Source organism: Morone saxatilis, unplaced genomic scaffold, assembly GCF_004916995.1.
Source record: "Morone saxatilis isolate NCDOM2014 unplaced genomic scaffold, NCSU_SB_2.0 Contig3, whole genome shotgun sequence".
Classification (NCBI taxonomy): Eukaryota; Metazoa; Chordata; class Actinopteri; family Moronidae; genus Morone; species Morone saxatilis.
Genome location: NW_023339873.1, coordinates 108370 through 114005, shown reverse-complemented (window position 1 = coordinate 114005; position 5636 = coordinate 108370).

The window sequence follows — 5636 nt, the reverse complement described above, 5'->3', positions numbered from 1 at the left end:
ATCTACTGTCGGTCTGTCTCTATATCTACTGTCTGTCTGTCTCTATATCTATGTCTGTCCTCTATATCTTACTTGTCTGTCTATATCTACTGTCTGGTCTCTATATCTACTGTCTTTCTGTCTCTATATTTCTACTGTCTGTCTGCCTCTATCATCTACTGTCTGTCCTCTATATCCTACTGTCTGCTCTATATTCTTACTTGTCTGTCTGTCTCTATATCTACTGTCTGTCTGTCTCTATATCTACTTGTTTCTTCTCTATTATCTACTGTCTGTCTATAATCTACTGTCTGTCTCTATATCTAACTTGTTCTGTCTGGTCTCTATATCTACTGTCGTCTCTATATCTACTGTCTGTTCTCTAATATCTACTGTTCTGTCTGGTCTCTATATTCTACTATCTGTCTCTATATCTGCTGTCTGTCTCTATCTGCTGCTTCTCTATCTGTGTCTGTCTCTATATTCTACTGTTCTGTCTGTCTCTATATCCTGTCTGTCTGGTCTCATATCTACTGTCTGCTGTCTCTATAATCGGCTGTCTTGTTGTCCTATAATCGGTGTCTGTTCCTCTATTATTACTTGTCTTGTCTCTATATCTTACTTGTCTGTCTTCTCTATATCTACTGTCTCTGGGTCTCTATATCTACTGGTCTGTCTCTATATCGCTGTTCTGTCTCTTATCTGGCTGGTCTTCTCTATATCTGCTGTCTGTCTCTTATATTCTGCTGTCTGTCTGTCTCTATCCTTGTCTCATATCTGCGTCTGTCTGGTTCTAATTACTGCTGTCTGCTCTCTATATTTCTACTGTCTGTCTCTATATCTGCTTGTCTGTCTTATTATCGGCTGGTCTGTCTCTTATATCGGCTTCTGTCTCTATATCTGCTTCTGTCTCTAATCTACTGTCGTCTCTATATCTACTGTCTGTCTCTATATCTACTGTCTGTCTCTATTCTGCTTCTGTCTCTATATCGGCGTCTGTCTCATATTACTTGTCTGTCCTATATCTGGTGTCGTCTGTCCTATATCTACTGGGGTCTGTCTATATCTACGTCTGTCTCTATATCTGCTGTCTGTCTCTATATTCTTTACTGGTCTGTCTCTATATCTGCCTGTTCTGTCTTCATATCTTACTGTCTGTCTCTATATCTTACTGGGTCTGTCTCTATATCTACTGTCTGTCTCTATCTAACTGTCTGTCTCTATATCTACTGTCTGTTCTCTATATCTACTGTTCTCTATATCTCTGCAGCATTCATACATCGGTCCTGCTCCTCACCATCTCCTGCAGCTCCTGGAGGGAACTGGAAAAACTGCAGACAACCTTCCTCCTCTGAGAGGACAAGACAGACAGAGAGAGAGAGAGACAGGCAGAGAGACAGTTCAAATGATGTCGTTTCACAGGATTAATGATTTTAAAAAAAGAAATTTGAAGTAAATGTTTCTTTGATGAAGTTGAGGAGAAGGTGTGGGGATGGATGATGATGGATGATGATTGATGATGATGAAAGAGTTTCTCTGATGAGTTGAGAGAAGGTGTGGGAGTATGGGATGATGAAAGGATACCTGCTCATTGGCTGCCAGCTGGTTTGACACTGATGAAGGCAGTCTCCCTCTGGAGATTGTGTTTGAGTGCTTGCATCAGTCCCTGCTGTCCCACACTTGCTTGCTGCTACTGGAGCTACTGGAGGAGGAGGAAGGAGGAGGAGGAGGAGAGAGAGAGGCTTCTGGGAAGAGGAGAAGGGATGGAGAGGGAGAGCTGGCAGCAGGAGGGAGGAGGAGGAGGAAGAGGGGAGGAGAGAGGAGGCTCCTCTTCTGCTACTGACATCACCCTGCAGGAGGACTAACAGTCAGTAAACTGTACCAGACTCAATTCATTTTTCAGCTGATTTAATCACTGCAACAACACATACGTAATAATTATAGATCCTGTGAGACAGTCTGCAACTATTGATTGTTTTTATTATCAATTCATCTTATTAGTCGTCAATTAGACTTCAATATGTGACATTTTTAAATGTCTCGTTTTCTTCAACCAGAATCTAAATGTGACAAAAACATCAGAACTTAAACAATCAATCAATTATTCAAATAGATACTGATCAATAAATCGACTGACTGTCTCACTTCTAATGAGTCTGGATCCTGCATTTCCCACAATGCACCTGCCCCTTGCCTGGTAAACAGGTGTGTGGACGTGTGTACATACAGCGGCTGTGTGTCTGGCTTCAGGTGTTCCTCTGGTCTCTCCTCATCCAATGGCAGCTCAGCGTCTTCCCAGGTGAGGGGGGGCGGGGCTTGCTGAACAACAGGAGGACTTCCTGCAGAGTGGGCGGGCTCTGGGCTGGGGGTGGGCGTGGGCGTGACTACAGCCTCTGAGGTCACAATCAGAAAAAGAGAGTTAATGCTAATGCTAACACTGCAAATGCTAATGTTATTATAGCTACTGCTAATGCTAATGCTGCTGTGTCTAACCTGCTGCTGTGATTGGCTGAGGAGAATCCTGGTCCAGCAGGCTGGTTGGTTCAGAGGGATGGGGCGTGGTTAGAGGCGGAGTCTCTCTGCTGGGCGGCTTTGGGCTGGGTGGAGGTGTCGGTACTGGTGTAGAAACCAGTGGAACCGGTTCCTCCTGGATCAGAACCAGCAGCAGGATTCAGACAGACTGAAAACTGAAGACTGAAGTTTGATTTGATTTGAGTTTTTGTACCTCCTCATGTGCTCCTGGACCTGATTTTGGCACTTCCAGTCCTGGCTCTTGTGTGTCTTTGTGTCCCAGCATCAGGGCAACGTGCTCAGTCAGAACCTCATCGACCAGCTGCCGGATCAGAGCAGAGTCCACCGACACGTTTGAGTCTACGAACAGCTGCAGACCTGCACCGCCTGCTGCCTCCACTGAGCACACACAGCACAAAGTAATGAGCAGGACAACCAACAGCCTGTTAGCGGCAGCGAGTTCAATAAAGTTAAAACAGGCAATCAGAGGTTAGGGTTAGATGATGATCAATAATACTGATTGCATCCTGTATTGACACTTTGTAATGAATGAAGCCCTGTGTTTCTTAATGCTAACATTGGGTCAGAACTCACCAATGTCTGAGGTGACGCTGCGCTCCTCGGACTCTGATTGGTCGGTGGAGTCGTTCTGCGCGGGGTCAGAGGGAGGGGGGCGGTACATCTCTGAGATCATCCTGGACATCAGCTGCTGCTCCACCCTGGAACCCCAGACCCAAACAGAACCACAACAGGCTGTCAGTGGCAACAGCATCCAGTTCAGACCAGCTCAGACCAGTTCAGTCCAGTTTCTCACCATTCCACCAGCCGGGTCTCCAGGGCGTCTCTCTGCAGGTTGAGGCCCACGATAGAGGCCTGATCCTGGGCAGGGAGGGCAGGGAGAGCCTGGGGAGGGAAGACTGGACCCTGATACAGGACCAGGGGGGGAGAAGGACCTCCATCCACCTCCAGCACCTCCTCACCCACAACACATCCCTCTTGCTGCTCCTCTTCTTCCTCCTCCCCCCCTTCCTGCTGCTGGAAGAAAGGAGAAGAACGTGAGTTCATATGAAGGAATAATATTCAATACAATAATCAATACAATAATCAATATAATAATCAATACAATAATCAATATTATAGGATATTGGAGTCAGGAGCTGCAATATTAATATTTTATTCTTTTCCTGCAGCGTCCAGCAGGGGGAGCTCTGAGACTGAGAGAGGAGGAGAAGAGAGAGAGGAGAGAGGAAGAGGAGAGAAGAAGAGGAGAGAAGAAGAGGAAGAGGAAGAGGAGAGAGGAAGAGGAGAGAGGAGGAGGAGAGAAGAAGAGGAGGGAGGAGAGGAAGAGGAGAGAGGAGAGGAAGAAGAGAGAGGAGAGAGGAAGAGGAGAGAGGAGAGAGGAGGAGAGAGGAGAGGAAGAGGAGAGGAAGAAGAGAGAGGAGAGAGGAGGAGGAGAGAGGAGAGGAAGAAGAGAGAGGAGAGAGGAGGAGGAGAGAGGAGAGGAAGAAGAAAGAGGAGAGGAAGAGGAGAGAGAAAGAGGAAGGTTACCTGGATGATGTCAGCGACAGACAGGAAGTCAGTTCCAGGGAAGACGTTTTCTTCGTCCTCCTCTTCCTCATGCCTCCTCTCGATGATGTCAGCAGCAGGAGCCTCACCTGCACCCAGCTGCTGCGCCTCCTGCCAACACACAACCACCTGTCAGTGACCTCTGACCTCACGCTGTCTGCAGACGTTGTGTCGCCCAATCATACGTGAGACTGGATGTCAGACTCACCTGTGACTGTAGCACAGAGGCTTCGTCGTCCACGGCAACCACACTAGATATGGGAGGAGCTGTGAGTGGTGATGTCACTTCCTGTTGACGCTCAGTGAGACACCTAGAGGAGTCCGTCCTGGGACGACCTGATTGAATTTTATTTTGGGAAACAGCAGCAGGTTTTAATGCAACATTTCAAAATAAAACTTTAAAAAGACTGAATAATAATATTGACGTCTGACCAAGTGGGATCGCCATGGGAACAAAGTCACTGTCTGGAGGGGTCACGGTAAGGTCAGCGGGGTCACCAGAGGTCAGGTGGGAGGAGCTGATGATGTAATGGCGCTGAGGTCGTCGAGGTGACGGACTGAGGGGAGGAGCCAAACAGGTCTGAGTCTTACAGGACTTCACCTTCACACCTGATGGAGACAGACTGTAATCAAACCTGTGACGCTGTCGTTAGATACCTGAACCACTGACCAACAGCTCACAGGACTGAGCTCTGATTGGACGGTTCTGTGCTAACACACAGCTAATAACATAAATAAAAAAGTCACATTTAATAATGAATAATTATTTAATAAAATAAAGAGTAAACAGTTGTGTGACCTCTGACACTCTCCACCAGTCGGGGGCGGGGCTTCCTGCCGGGTGGTGAGACAGGTGAGCTGAACCGGAGGTACGGACTCTTCTTCAGGGTTCGTCTCAGCCCTTCGTGCGGCGCTCTGCCGTACAGACGCGTCAGGTACGACTCTCCGTCCACCTCCACCTGCTCCCGGACCGTCGGCCTCCCTCTGCCAGGCTCCGCCTCCTGCAACATGACACAGAAGCCATCGATGACATCACTCAATCAATGACTTCCTCATCAAATCAATCGATCAGAAAAGAGTCTGACCCGTCTTCCTGGTCCTCTGAGCGCGCTCACTGGCCTCCCCCTGCCAGCGGGGGCGGAGCTCCCAGCAGCCCTCTGCTGTGATGTCACTGTGGCGTCTCTGCTGGCTGAGGCTTTGTTCACAGCGTCGTCTGAGGAGATATCAGCCTGAGGAGGAGGAGGAGGAGGAGGAGGAGGAGTTTTTATAAACAGTCTATCCAGTTAGATTAATGTCAGTCTGTTTTCCAGGTCTTTTCCAGGGGTTTCCTCCTGGAATCCAGGTGTTCCAGGTGTTCCAGGTGGTGTGTGACCTGCTGAGCTCACCTGGATGTCTTTGGTCAACGTGCTGATCCAGGCGTCGACTGTCTTCTTGATCCGAACCTCCTCAGTCCAGTCTCTGCAGAGGACAGAGGACACATTGTAGAACTCATTTATAATGTTTAATAATGCATTGTTACCTGTTGTATCGATTGTACCTGTTGTATCTGTTGTATCTATTGTACCTGTTGTATATATTGT